Below are 15,547 nucleotides of genomic sequence, written 5' to 3'. Positions count from 1 at the left end.
CCAGCACAGCGGCAGCGTTTTGTGTTAAAATAGGAAAGGAACATGAGCTCAAACCAAAAGGGTGTGACAGGATGGCCTCACGCCGAGCCATGAATATCACTTTTCTAGAAGCCCTCTTCGAGTAATTTCAAGCAGTGTGAGAAGGTCTCTTTCATACACCAGAGCCCCCTTCACTCTAGTGGGAGCTGGCTGAAGCTTCTCATTAAATCACAGAATGGCTTGGGTAGGAAGGGACCTTAAAGGCCATCTGGGTGCACATGGGGAGGGACAACAAACTCCTGAACTGGGCTGCCTCCTGACTCCTGAAGGCAAAGTTCCCTGCATCCTAAGGCCAGTCTGGGTTCATAAGACAAGCAGCAAAAAGCTTATCTTGGCCAAGCAGTTCTCAGAGCTGTTCTCTCACCCCATCCCAGCACACCCAGAGTGGGGAGGGAGCTGGCATGGACCATCCTTTAACCAGGAGAAGCTGCCAAAGCTGGGGCTGTTCAGGTGAGCAGAGAGCTCTGCCCGTGGACACTTGTGGGTCCCACTCTGGATTTTGGTGCCTAAACGCCAGAAGTTTTCTTTCCTGGGTCCACCTTGCCCTGCTCTTTCTGAGTTCAAGAATACAACTTCTTTTTGTGATGCAACAAATGGGAAAACCGAGCAGTTGGGTGCCCCACGGCTGGCCCAGGAGTTTCACCCTGTTTTCAATATGTTCATTATTGGCTGTCCCAGACTGATACATTTGATGGATCCCGGGGTGCAGATCACCCCTGCCAGGGCCCAGCAGCTGGCAGCTCATGCCAGAACGCTGAAATTGTGTCCCTATAATGTATGGAACTTGTGGGGCTGGCTTTGCCCACCAACTGTGTGTGCACACTGTGTGCTCCACAGTCAAATGTAATTTTACACATTTCCAATTTACATTTAACGCTGGGTGGGATAAACCAGTAAATCATTTGCCCTGGGAAGAAGAACAATACCAGCTAATTTATGTCGCTAATCAGAAGCACATTATTTTTGTTGTGTTTGTTTTCACTGCAGTCTTGAACTTGAAAATATTTTGGGTGGTCTTTGTTCTGAATTCGCTCCCCTTCTTTTTCCAAAATCTAGTGTTTCAGAGTAAGCCCTATTTGTCTTATCTGTTCCACACAAATGGAAAAAAACAGTGATTCAATCTCTTGACATATGTTTAGAGACTGCTCGTAGAAGGCTGGCTCTGTGTACAGCTCAGGAGGAAAACCTATAACTGGATTCTTCAAAGGGGGAAAGTTCAAGAATGGAAATAAATCAAGATGAAGAACAAAAAGAAAATACACTGTCAATTTATTCAAACACCTTCTGGCATGCAGCAAGAAAAATAGCCCCAGTGCCCCTATCATTATTTAATGAAATTCTCTTTTTCCAGGTCAGGGTAATACATGTTCCAACCGCCATCAGAAAATTAAATACAAAGCTGGCCAGAAACAGGATTCACACAGCTCCAAGGGAATGTCTTCAACAATCCCCCAGTGCCTTAGAAATTAAGTCAAATTTTCAAAGGCCCAAAGCAACATTTAGGCCCTATTTCAGCACTTAAGTCTCGTGCCTTTAAATCTCTTTTTGCATTTGGCTTAGGCCAGCGAGTGCATTGGGCTGTAGCTACACAAACTTCTTAAATTTTTTATAGGAGAGCTGTGCCTCTCCACAGCAGCTCATCTGATGAGCAGCAGGAACTAGGCCTAGGAAATGCAATGCAGCAAAACCCAGTAATTTCAAAAATATGCTGCCTCTGCCTGTGAGTGATGGTCCAGAGCCCTGGATGGGAGGTGAGCTGAGGACAGAGAGCGAGCAGCAAAAATCCTGGCTCTGCCCACTGCACGCAGCAGCTCCCTTCACTTCTATTTCAGGGTGTTCCTGTCCCCACACCCAGAGACCCTTCATCCTTTCAAAGATGGGTAGATGTGGCCTGGGGGTTTTGAGGTTTGGGGATGAATAACAGCAGTAAGGGCCTTCCAAGAGATTTGAATTTCAAATCTGTGGAGAAGCTGGAGGGCAGCCCTTGGAGGGTGGTTGGGCAGAGCTGCCTGTGCTGCAAATACTGCGTGGTGTTCCCTGCACTTCCTGGGCAGCAGAGGAGTCTTGCTCAGCAAAGCAGATTACAGCAGTCTGCACCTTCACTGAGCCCTTAAAAATTCCACCTGAAGAGAACAAATGTTTGGCTTAGAGGAAAGAAAAAAAAAATAGTGTTGTGTAAATATGGAATAATTATTCATAAGGACTGTGTGTATCTGAGTCGCATAAACATCCTCAGAGACCTGGAACTTCCTGAGAGCTTTTCAGAGCACTGAAGCCAGGAGAAAGAGACACAGGCCACACCAGGGATGCTCTCCCAGTCACCGGTTCCCCTGTGACATGCCTGAACCCTGAGCCAAAAGCAGCAGAGCCCTGCAGCTGCAGACACTGGATTTCTGAGGTCACTGCCCACTGGGGAGAGACCGGAGCACTCCCCTGTGCTTGGGCAATTCACAGCAGAGAAACCATCAAATAATCAGCTTAGAATAAATGTTCCATCCTCTTGCTCCCACAGCCCTCCCAACACACCCACAGAGTCGCTAAGTGCCTATTTCTGAGCGCCAGAACACCAACAAAATGAGAAATTAAACCCTGACGAGATTACAGTGTTGACATCACGCTGGCTTTGCTAATATTGCCTCATGCTGGGCAAACTTTGCAGGCTGCATTTATGGAAGGCACTGCAGCCAGGCTTGGCAGGGTGGGGGAAAAGGAGCTGAGACCTTTTGGAACCACGAGGGTGAACCAGTGGGTTTTTTTAAAAAACTTAAAGACAAGAGCAAGTCTTCAGCTTCAAGTTGAGCTGCAGAGCAGCCCAGGGAGGAGGTGTGATGTGTAAGGGCTCTGCTGGGCTGACTGGGCCTGGCACTGCCCTTAATTGCACAGACTTCAACAAAATCCTTTTCTCTTAATCACTCCCAAACACAGTAAATATTTCCAAAGGATTGAATGATATAAAAGCAAACATGACAGATAAAATCCTGCTGTTCCGAAGAGATGTTTTTAGAGATGTTTTGTGTCCAAAGAGACCCTTTTGAATGCTGTCAGACCTCCAGAATGTTCTCATTAATCCTGCTACTGCAGGACCTGTGAGCTGTGGTCAAGTGCTTTGATCTACTGTGCAAAGGCATGAAGACACAACCCTGCCCGAGGCAGGCTGCAATTAAACCAAGATGAGAGACAATTTAGGGACACAGGCAAGCCAGCAGGGCAGTCAAGGTAACTCTGATCATCCAGCCAAGCTGTGCCTTAGTATAATCTTTGGATATTAGACTCAACAACAACAGTGGAAAAGGCTGGACCAATTCATTGTGCAATGAGAGCAGGTCTGGAGCTGACACGGAGCAGGAAGGGAGGGGAGGAATCAAAGAGAAGACTCCAAGGAAGAGGACTCTCCTCAGGAAGAAAGGAAGCATCTTCCTTTTATTATAGCAAGGAGAAATCTGGAAAGATATCAGTGCAACACAGAGATAACCACCCCCCTTCTCCCCTGTGCCACACACTGGTCTCATCTTCCTTGTAATCTTAAGAATTAATTAATGCTGCACTGGCTCTGCTCAGCCCAGCAGCCTGGTGGTAACAGAAGGTATCAAACAAACTGCTGGTCCTCAAATGGAAAATAAATGTTTTAATGATTTGAGTTTCCATTGTGTCAGCATGAAGTAAATATGCTTATTTTCTTTCGTATGTAGCAGGAAACATATGGAAGTCGATTTGCATTTGTCCCAGCCTGCCAGGATTTTAAATTTATAGAACCCAAATCCTTTGAGGAATGTCATGAATTTGCACACACTCTCGAGTGTTTATGCTTGCACTGGGATCTTTAGAGCAGTGCATCCATGTGCAAAAGCACATTTGTGCAAACAGCTCTTAGAAGCCAGTGCAGGTTAACACTTCTGTGGCCAGTGTTACCCAGGCCAGGCTCAAATCAGAATCTCTCTTCTCCATCCCACCAGAGTTCCTCAGAGACAATTCCTCCTGTCAGCCCTGAGTACAAAATTCTTCCCTTTATCAGGGTACATCACCTCGGATCCCATAAGAACACTTTCCAGGCTGTATTCTCTATTAGGGCACAAATATTTCTCAGCTGATCTTTTAATTTGATGCTAAAATTTACCCCTAAGGAGTACCAGCCATTGCCCAGTCTGTCCTAGAGCAACAGAGCCGTTTATCTCAACAGTGTTTTTAGCTGATGAAAATTTCCCACTTCAAACTATTTTACATTAGAGCTGTTCTACTTTGTTCAGCGGCCTCCCCCATGCAAAAGAAAAGTCACGGGTATGTAGAACTAACTTTTGTTCATCAGCAATATCTCCAAGTAGTGCATGTTATTCTGGTTTTGGCCAACCAGGTAGAAACACGAGCCCAGTATTGCCTTGTTGGGCGTACCCTGAGCTAAGACTGATGTGCAACAATATTCGTAACTTCTTACACAAATTCTGCACATGTAGCTCTGTCTGTTCTAGCTAGCAAGGCTACATTATTTTTGTCACGACTAGAATTTAACTAACTTTGCAAAAGGCAATGCCATCAAACTTTAAACTAGGTGTTGGGTCTTTTTCTTACATGACTAAGCATCTTATTTGCTAAGGCACTATTTATCTAAAACTAAACTTGCACTTCTACCCCATGTCTGGGTGGATTTATGTATTTTAGTTTTTCTGAAGGTTCTTCTGAGCACTCCTGGGGCTGAGTGGATTTGGACCGGGGGGAATTCATACTCCCAGAGACCCGGAGCCACCCTCACCTCGCCCACCTTCCGCTGCTTTAGCAGAAGGTGGCAGTGTTGGATCCACCATCGGCCGCAGCGCCGGCACAGCCTCCCCGAGCAGCAGCTGCCGGCGCAAAACGCAGCCTTAATAATGACAAATTACACATCCGCCGCTCAATTAGCCATCATTCATGTCGGGAGCCGGCCCCCGTCAGGTGGCTGCGGCCAAAATCCTTCGCAGGGAAATAGCTGCTTTGTTAGAAACACCTAAATCACGGCGCTGGGGACGCGGGGACGCACAGCCTTGTGCCAAAGCACATGCCCTGAGCAATTTCCTGGGCTCTCTGCTGGGCTGGGTGGAGGTTTTTCAGCATAAATCTGATGAATTACAGGACAACAACGCCAGCCCGTGTCCAGTGGGACATTTTCAGCCCTTGGACACGTGGTGGGAAACGGGAGATGTGGTGCTGGACGGGCGCTGACCCTGTGAGTGCCAGCACCAGAAGGGCTGAGGTGCTCACAGATACGGAGAATTTCAGTCACAGCAAAAGTGCTGCAGCCTCTCAAGGGCTCAGAGAAGTTTTGGTTACACTGCATGTGTAATCAAAATGCGTGTGTGCTCTGCCCATGCACCGGCTCGAGCCTGGGAAGTTTGCGAGTGCACTGAAAAGTGCCTCACCTCAGGGAACTAGCCCTGCAGAGGAGGGAAATGCAATATTTTGGCCACAACCTAAAATCTACCTGCCCCGGCCACTTCAGACACCTTCTCACGAGGTGGAGGGTGCAGCAGAGTCAGGACCATCTTTAGAAAATGAGATACGTGTTCCTGAGTGAATTAAACCTTGTGACTGCAAATTGAGCCGTGTTTCGGTGTTCCCAGAACCCTGAGATCTCACCCCCCGGCGCAATCAGTCCCAAAACCCTCACAGCATCCAGAGTTTGCACAGAACCCTGAGAATTTTCCCTTCCAGCCCAGGACAGCACGTCCAGGTGGGGAATTTGTGCCTCACAGCACATCGGACACACCAAAGCACGGAGCAGCAGCAGCAGCTTGTGAGCGCTGGTTCCCCCTCTGCTCTCCAGCCTCAGTGGAAATCCTGCAGGAAATATCTGCTCCTGGGTGACAGGCGAACAATCTGCCTCAGAAAGGGAGCACAACAGCCAGCTGATTCGGGGCTTTTTAGCACATGAATGCGTAAATTTGCTGTGACAGGTGGGGCGTTTCAATGACTTTCAATAGAGAGCCAACTGCTCCTCGGTTATCATTAGAAATTTCTCACTGAAATGCCGATGACTGGTGCCCCATGCTGGGTAATGGGGCTCTGAATTAGTTTTTTTAAAAGGGAGAGTGAGAGCAACTAAAGGCAATATCCCTGCTGGGGGGTTGCCTCATCCGAGCACAACTAGCAAAATATTTGTTCATGCAAATGTTTCCTGCCATGAACAGCTTAACGATTTCATGCGGGAAAATAAACAACAAATAGTGGAAAGCACATGAGGCAAACAGAAATATTTGGAATCATCCTAAATGCAGAAATCTTCCCTGTATGGAAAAAAGAGCCGGAGAGTCCAGCAGCCCAGCAATGACCTCAGTCTGTAGCAGAGCCAGGGCAGGAAGTCCTTAGGAGAAGATTTCCAAAGCAGCTTAGAGCTCTTACACCTCTCTGCCAGAGGCTCGGGGTGTTCACAGGGAGCAGCTCGTGCAGCAGCAGCAGCTGCTGGAGGCTGAGCCCCGGTAGCAGAGCTTGGGGAACTCTTCCCATGCGCTCTGATCCATGCTGGACATCACAGCACCTCCTGTTTGGCCTCAGTGGGGACCAGCTCTGAGGGCAGGGGCGGCTCAAGATGCTGCCCATCGCCCCAGAGGGACATTCCTGGCTTTAGGAAGCCCCTAAAACACTGACCAGCTCCCAAAGCTCACGTGCAGACTGACTGCAGCATCATCAGACTGACTGCAGCATCACCCACTGCATGGTTTGACAGGATGGGAGGAAATGGTTGCACCAGGGAATGGATAGATTGGCTATTAGGGGGGGGAAAATCACTAGTAGGGTTGGAAAGGAATGGAACAGGCTGCCCAGGGAAGTGAAGGAGTCACCATCCCTGGAAGTGTTCAAAAAATGTGTGGATGTGGCACTTGGGGACATGGTTTAGTGGTGGACATGGTGGTGGTGCTAGGTTATGGCTGGACTTGATCTTTGAGGGCTTTTCCAATCTTAAGGATTCTGTGATTTGCAAGGATGAGTGACAAAGGTTAATTTCGCTAGCTGGGCATCCTGGGAAAATGGGGACAACACATTTTAAGGACATTTTTGGTGCCCCCCGCCCAACAGCTTGCACACAGAGCCTGTATATTTTTACTCTCCTGGAATGATACAGAGAAAATTTCCCATCTGTCTCCTTCCCCTTCCAAGATGAGTAACAACCCATCGCCACCTGATTTTTGCCCAGCCACAAGAGACACAATGGTCCAGCAGTCTGAGCAGCAGTTCAGGCTGATTTACATCCTCAGTGGGTCACCCACATCTCCTACAACATCCCCCTCCAGCTCAGTCCCCCTCCACTGCCTGCTTCAATCAGTGTTTTCATTTGTTCTGTTAAAACAAACACAGAGGTGCTCAAAAACTGCAATAAAAACCAACTCAACTGCAGTCGCACAGACTGATGTAGGAGACTTGCAACACAAGCTGGAAGAAAAGGGATTTTTTTCCTTCTCCACCAGGCAGAACCTGTATTCCGCAGACAGATGGGAATGTTCTTAAAACTAGAAAAACGCTGTTTTGCTCTGACCCACCAGTCATGCTCACTGAACCACTGTCATGCTCTACATACACTAAGTGCTCCACCAAGGGAAACCAAACAAATGAATTCAAAAAGATTAACAACTCCAAAGCTAAAAGACATGGAGCCTTTCATGTTTCCCTCTCCAGGATATCTGGGACATTTGTTGTGAACACGAGTACACTGCACATGATTACAATTTATTGAATTAAACCCAGAGCAGTTTCTGTTGTATAAAGTAGCACTCTCCTCCCTTATCTAACGCAGATGAAATTTTGAACTTCAATGCCAATCTGCAAAACCGTGTTCCGTTACAAATATATTGAGCAAATTAAACTAAGTTCATCTGGATATTTTTGGGCGTTTGGTTTTTGAGGTTATGAGAGAGGCTTCAGGCAGCTGCTGCAATCAGTCTGTGACTGAAATGTTGGTTTCATGGTGGCTGATGACCTCAGAGAAACAGCAAATGCTGAACATCGGGGAACAGAGAGGAATCCTGTTTAATCATCTTACATTTCCTCTTTCTTTGTTTGTTTATTTGGTTTGAAAGAGTTACTTTGCTAAGGAGGGATTAAAAGCTGCGGCCATTTTGCTGCAAGAGCCTTTGGTCTCAGCTCACAGAAGGGCATCGTGGGGGGATTAATTTTGCTTAATGAAAAGCTGAAAAACTTGAAAAGTTTCCTTTAGACAAGACCCAGCACATTTAGCTTTGAAGTCAGATGTTTGCTCCAGCTGGAAACTAAAGAGAGTTTTGGGGAGCACATCCCCACCTCAGCTTGTGAGGAGGAGGATTTACAGCAGAGACCCTTCAGCCACAAACCCTGCGTGTGCCACAGTCCATGAGGAAAATCACAGTAAATGAGCACGAGGTTATTGTGGCTTTTGGGTTTCTGACACGCCCCAAAGCTGCTCTGGGTGTTTGTAGACTCCCAGTGTGGCATTTGCTGCCCGTGGCTCACAAGCAGCACATTAGTTTGGAGGGGAGAGCTCACTGGGCAGGGCTGTGGAGCATTCAGCACCCAGCACAGAGGATGCTGCTGCCTGTCTGCCCCAGAGATGCTCATCCAAACCCATCACATCACTCATGGAGTCTCTTTTATATCCAGTGCTCTGCAGAGCCTTTACAAGGTCTGTTCTTCTTGCTTGGTCGCACTCGCCCAAAGACCCCCAAAATGTACCAGCTATCAAAACCACGACTTCAAAGCTGAAGAAAAAAGAGCAAGCAACCATCTAAAAGCCCAAATGGAGGCAGAAAACTTCCTCCCGTGCTGCAGGAAGTGTCACTTTACAATACCAGAGTCTGTGGAGGTGATGACATTAACACTCACAGCGGAATTTCGCTTCCAGCCCAGCTAAGAAGCAGCTGAGAAGCTCACAGCTCTGCTCTGAGGTGTCTCTTGAAGTCTCCTGCATTTCTTTGCACTTCCCTGACAACAGCTCTCTGTGCCTCTCTCACAACCCTGTGCATTGTGAAATCAGAGTTGTTAGCTCTGTTACCCAAGGCAGGGTGCAAAATAACCCCGAGCCCTCTGTCTTAGACCTTGCAAAACTATCTGACTCAGCTTTATTTCCTTACCAAAAGTATATTAAAAAAAAATAAAAATTAGCCACTGGAAGAGTTTCCAAACCCTTTTCATGTGGAGAGGAGGAAGTGAGTGCCCTTTAATCTCTCATGGCCCTGTGTGTGTTAACATCCAGCTTGAAGCCTGCCAGCTGATTTGATTTCTGCAAGGGGCAGGCAGGGACCACCAAAGTCAAAGAAGATCCATCCTTGTGAGCCACAGGAGCTGGGGCAGAGGTGACCAGGGGGCTGTAGATGGTCCTGACACCATCACATGGGTGGGATGATCTCGTCTGCAGGCTGACATGAACAAGCTGGGTTTGTCCCAGAGCAGGGAGAGGCTTCCCTGTCCACCTCTGCTCACTCCGCAGCTCCAGCTTGCCGGGAACGGGGAGAGAGGATTTCTGGATTGAGCAGGGGTGACTCTGCAGAGAAGGGTGTCCCCTGCAGGGATGGGGATCAGCCTGTGCTGTGCCTGACTGGAAGGAAGAAGGGGGATTGCTGTGTGACAGAAGGGAAGTGGGAAAAACCAAACAAACAAACAAACAGGTGAAGGGAACGACCAACACCCTGCTGCTCTCGCAGGGTGACCAGATCCACATTTTAGCCCCTGCTTTCCACATCCCCGAGCTGAAGTAGCCACATTAATAAAACCTTCTCTAAGTGCTTCCCAGAGTTTAATGCCACTCTAAACGTCCTGTAAAAGTCCCTGCACACACAAATTGGAAAGAAATACTTGCCCAGTGAGAGGGGCCCCAAATAAACTGAGGCGCACCCTGCAGTGCCAGCAGCTCACACCTTGGGTGGATGCAAAGCTCCCTCAGCTGCCTTCAGCTCCCTCCACACAGGGCTCCAATCCTTCAGCTGCGCCTTGCCACAGGCAAACTGACTGCCGGCAGGAGGCTTTTATTGATGTGAATTTCCTCACATATTAAGGTTCCCCACATTTGGGTTGAAAAATTGGCAATACTTCCAAGAAAAGTATTAAATAAGGCTAAGGAAACAAGCAGTGCCTAATGTGAAATCTGCCAAGTAATACGAGATGGAGATGGTGAGAAGTTTTCCAGCAGGACATTCTTCCAGGAGGAAATTTGGTTTCCTTGAATCCAAAATGTTTGCAGAAAAGTGTCAGTTTCAGTGACACCGTGTTTTGAAAAATGCTGGAATAGGGCTTAGGTTGAGATTGAACACTCAGACTTCCTTTGAGTGGAACTTTCCTGCTTTGAAATGCGCTTTTTCAATCCTTTTAATCTCATGTTACACAATATAAAACAGAAAAATCCATTTCAGACCAAAATTCTATTAAACTGAAAAGTTGCTGCTGTATTAAAATAATACCTACCCCCAAAATCTCATGCCACAAGAATCCCAAACTGTGTTACACTCTCATTTTGGAACAGAGAGTGATCTGCAAGCACAGTGAACTCCTGTGAAATGGAACCCTCTGTTCCAACACTGTGTGGCTTTGCTTGAATTCACAACTGGAGCAAAATGCAGAGTAGGGAAGAGTCCAGCTGGTCTGAAATCCTTATGGAAGTGTAGTTTTGTGGCTGTGATAGCTAGATGACAATGCCAGAAGGTTAATTGCAGGAAATATTCTAATGCTTCATTAAGATCCTGGAGGTCTGGGATGATCTTGAGACATTTCTACTCCATTTCTGCTCCTCGTGCTCTGCTGGCTCTGAGCTGAGAGAAATGGTGAGCACCAGTTATCCCAACAAACAAATGCCTTTGTCCGAGAAATTACCCAGATATTCCACAGGAACATGGGGAGCTGAGGGGAGTGGAGAAAGCAGAGAGAACCCAACTGATTTGAACAAGGAGCACTCAAACACAACAACCTGGGATAAAGTTTTACCCACCTCGACAGACCAAATAATTTTTTCTGGATAAATCTGAGGGATACCCACACTGCAAAGGGAAGGAACCTAGGGAAGAGGAAGAAGACTTTTTTACAGTTATCCAGAAAACAGACCCTGAACTTTCCATTTAAACTTGGATAATTCACGGTGGAAAAGGGAAATGTAAAATCTCTCCCATTTTCAGGCTGGCCAGGTTAAAAACTACCACCAAACCTACACCAAAACTGGTTTGCACAGGAGGAGTCAGAGACAGCAGCGTAGCTGCTTATCCACACATGGGAATGGGATGGCGAGACCAGAGAAATACAGGAAATACCCCCCAGCCTGCAGCTCCTGTTGAGCAGCTCAGCCTGAAAAGCTGAGCCTGAGCAAAGCCCCAGGCTGGGACAGAATTGCTTTAATGAACCAGTTCCTGAGAGCAAGCACTGAGCTTCCCCTGGATTCAGCCTCAGCTTCCACACCTGGCAGACTCCAGGTTAAACAACTGAACACAAGCTGCAAGACCTTTCCTAAGGAGTTCCAGGGCTGATGGAACTTCCTGCAGGTAACAGGAAAAGAAACACGTGGTTTCCCAATGTCGGCGACCAGCAGCAAAAGAGGCGGATGAAAAATCACAAGGGCAGGCTGCAAAGCTGCCAGGCTGCTGAAGGGCCTTTGGATTTTGGAAATAACAGCAGCAACCGAGCAGGAATGGCTATCAGAGCTAATCACATCCGTTCTTCTTCCCTAATAATTCACAGCTGAACAGAGGGCTCTGTGGAAGTATTGGATAAGTGAGTATTTCGTGCAGTGCCACTTTTAACAACTGCCTGGGAGTGATTATTTATGTGTGAGTGCCAAAGAATTTGACATGACAGATTAGAAAGTAAAAACTCTGCTCTCAAGGAAATCACCCGAAATGGGAGGGAGTGTATTGGATTTCAATGGAGCAACTGTGCACTGACATTATTGTTTCACAGGCACCAACCTTTCACATTTGTTTCTTTTAAGAGGGCTCAAGGTAAGAAAATGAGGCGGGGGAATCGACTGGAATCATAAATGATCAACAAAGGAAGGAGCAGAAATGCCCGTGTTCTGCTGCCCAACTCTTTTATGTTTGTTGGAAGATTCTTCCCCCACCAAACCCAACTTCTACTTGTTTGGAGACCCTGATGCTCATCCAGGCTCAGTTTAGCTATCAAGAAATGAGCTTCAAAGAAAATCAGCCCTTTTTAAGTGGTTTGGGGCTTTTTTTTCTCCCAGCATCTTTTATGACATTTTCACTTCCTTCAGCTTTTCAGCTTTTGAATTTAAGCAAGCATGAAATCTTTGCTCTGTTGGAGCCAATGGCAACATTCCCACTTATTTGGATCATCCCATAATTTCATGCTATATATTTTGCTCAGGCTTTACTGCACTCAAAGCTCCTTTGTTGCTCCAGTTAGCAGTAGACTGTTTCCAGATTTTGGCACTCCTAAAATGACAATAAAGAGCAACAGAATTGGAGCAACCCTGGGAAGGAAGAGAGGAGGGAGAGTCTCTTTAGAGGATTTGGAGAAGGAAAAGTGATACAGGTGTGAGAACTCTGCAGTGGAGCAGAGGAACTGAGGGAGGAGCAGAGGATGAGTTGGGCTGTAAAGCAGGAGGTTTGGAGGGGAAATGTCCTGGTATTTAAGAAGCAAAATGCACCAAGGGATGGAAAGGGGAAGTGGGTGTGCTACCTGCTCCCAGAACTGCAAATGCACCCTTGGACAAGGGAAAATTGGACAAAACTTGTGACTGAGAGCCCCAGTTTGTTCATGAGGAAGCAATGAGCTCGTGGCAAAGCCCTGAGTAAGTCCTGTGAGAACATCACAACACCTGCATTGTGTAGGTCACGTCTAGACACACCTGCTTATGTTCCACGTCATCAACTAATTGTTAATGAGAAGTTGTCTAAATAACAGCCCCAGCTCTGGCACTTCAGTTCAGGTAAAATAATCCTGGATCCTTCCAGCACTCACCTCTTGATTTCAGCTGGAATAAGACACAGCCCAACAGCACAAGCTGGCAGTCTGAAATGGTTTCAATTACATGTTTAAAATCAAGCACATTCTCATGACCAAAGTGCATTTTAATAAATATATTCCCTTAAATGTCCAGTAAGGCCCATGGTAATCTACTTAAGCATTATTTTTCTGGAAGGTTTAAGGTTCCTATAAGCTGAATTACATGTGGAAAGTTACATTAATGTGTCTTCACATAAACTCAAAGTTTATTGTTCTATTATTATAGAAAAACCATAAAAAGATTTGTCTGAAGCCATTGGCTGTTGTTCTACACATCTGGTGGAATGTTAGTTATTACAATAACTCCTTCAGCGCCCTCAAATGAAGCCCTGGGCTAAAAATGAAAATAAGTAATACGATAATACTGTAAAAAGATGTTATGGAATCATACAGAAACACTGAGCCAAATCCAGCTGTCAAGGGGGGAAAAAAAATCCTGGCTGAGTTTTAAAAATAGCATTAAGTCAGGCAGGAAAGAAGGTCAAAAAGCCTCATGACCAAGGCACAGCCTCAGCCAAATCCAAGGTGCTGCTGCAGCACCCTGGCAAGAGGAGCACAAGGATCCTTGGCTGCTCCAAGACTGACACCAGCGCTAAGTAAAGGCTGCCCAGAAACACTGGGCTAAGTTTAATTTAGTCCCAGATTAGGTGTGGGGACAGTTCAGAGGCAGCAGGAGCCGGGAGGGGTGAGGATGGGCAGGAGCAGCTGAGCACTGGGAAGTGCCAGGAGGTTGGGAGAGGAGCAGTGCTGAGGCTGCTCAGCACCACAGGCAGAATCCAGCCCAAATTCGGGGCTGGGAGATGGGCACGGAGGGTCTGAGGGGCCAGCCTGGCTGGCACTGTGGTTTTCCTGGAGGAGATGAACTGAGAATGAAGGAATGGGAGACGCCAATGAGATGTGAAGCAGGTGAAGGCATGTTACAGTCCTGCCTGCTTTATCTCAGCCGAGGTCAGGATGAAAGACACGGGAAATGCAGAGTCCAGTTCACTCTTGGTTCTTTATTATCTCTTATCTATTTACAGTATTTACAGCTTGAGCTCTAACTTGCCGGTTAAAGAAACGAGACAAAATGGAGACCCTCTAACTCTTACCAAGGCTATTGAAGAGACAATCACCCAATACCAAAGTGACACCTCTATTATTTATGCTTTTGACCCAACAGTGACCATTTGAGGTTTGCAATGCAGACATCTTTCACCCAATTGGAAAAAAATGCCAAAATTCGTAAAGAAGAAGGAAGAAGAAGGTGAAGAAGAAGAACCCATACAACATCCTGAATCCTCCATCTTGGCCCACACACATCCCTATATACCAAAACCCCAAACCTAAGTTTTCACCCTGTGAGATCACACACCACCACTCAAACTACACACCCACAACCCCAGTGCTGTCACACAATTTCAAGAGCCTGTTCCAAGGCCTCAAGTCAAATGTGGTGCCTGCCCGAGGATCAGCACCCCTCAGCCCAGAAAGCCCAAAATTTTCAGCGTCCAGGGTCCCAAGAGAGGCACTGGAGGTGTAATGAGGAATTGAGGAGGAGGGGCTGGGAAGAAGGCCAGGAGGGCACTGAGGTGTTTCAGGCGGGCTGGGGTGTCAGCACAGGGGGGTCCCTGCCCTGTTTGCTCTTCCTGTCCACGCTGCCCTTCACTCCCCACCCCATCCCTGGATGGCACCAGCCCTTCCCAGAGCCCAGGAGCCCCCCCAAGGCAGCCCAGGCACAGGGCATGGCTGTGAAAGCAGGACAGCACAGGCAGGGACACAGATTAGAGTCTGTAACAACTGATCCTCACCTCCCCAAGCAGAGGCAAAGTCTGCAGCCTGTCATCCCCCCGTCTGCTGCCTTAATCCCTTGTAACCTCTGTCAGAGGCAACATCCATTTTCTGCTGGAAAAGGAATGTGGACAGGACTGTACCAGCTGCCTAGAATGTGGTGGCATAACTGGAAGCAGCCTTGAGTGCTTTTGCAAATGGGCCAGACTGGTTCCAGCAGCCATCTCTGTGTTTGTATTTATTGCACATTTACCACCAGAGCTAATGGAGCAATATTTCTTCTCTGATCAGCACGGGGTGCTGTGGATCTGGGTGCTGCTGCACAGCTTTCCTCACCCTCATCTAAAGCAACTTCCAACCCGGAGTTTGCCTCCTCAGAGAAACCAATCTGGGTACAATATATTTGAGGTTATGGCAGAGAATGAGCCGAAAATAATTCACTGAGGCAACATTCTTCATATATATTAATCTTGTTGCTTTTTCTAAATCTTAAAGCTCTTTTGTACCGTTCACCTGAACATCCATCTTCTCCAGATGTTTGATTTTTCAAACCAGTGGCACATTTCATCTGTGTCTAATAACACTGCTGAGACTTTTTTTTTTCCCCCCCCCTGGATAAAGCTCAGTAATATTCTTGGCTTATCATAATGTCACCAACTAATTAATAATGAAACTAGGTAGAGGAAATAAATTTGAGTTTTATTCTGAAAATCACTGAACAACCTAGTAACAAGTTAAAAATTGCACTTCAGAAATGTGCTCGGTCTAGTCTAGACTTATCTCTCAAAAAAAAAAAAGA

The 15,547-nt window shown here is 46.9% G+C and overlaps 1 long non-coding RNA gene across 1 annotated transcript; it reads right to left on the bottom strand.

Moving 5' to 3' along the window:
* Window positions 1-10,254: 10,254 nt before the first annotated feature.
* Window positions 10,255-11,284, bottom strand: LOC136296610 (uncharacterized). Its single transcript, XR_010722967.1, has 3 exons — window positions 11,169-11,284; window positions 10,952-11,017; window positions 10,255-10,775 (listed from the first exon to the last, which is right to left on the bottom strand). It is a non-coding gene; the product is annotated as an uncharacterized lncRNA (long non-coding RNA).
* Between the last annotated feature and the right edge of the window lie 4,263 nt (window positions 11,285-15,547).

Source organism: Chamaea fasciata, unplaced genomic scaffold, assembly GCF_029207755.1.
Source record: "Chamaea fasciata isolate MVZ Bird 193981 ecotype frontalis unplaced genomic scaffold, bChaFas1.0.hap1 SCAF_13, whole genome shotgun sequence".
Taxonomy (NCBI): Eukaryota; Metazoa; Chordata; class Aves; order Passeriformes; family Sylviidae; genus Chamaea; species Chamaea fasciata.
The sequence above is the reverse complement of the archived record's forward strand: the minus strand, read 5'-3'. Positions and strand labels throughout refer to the sequence as shown.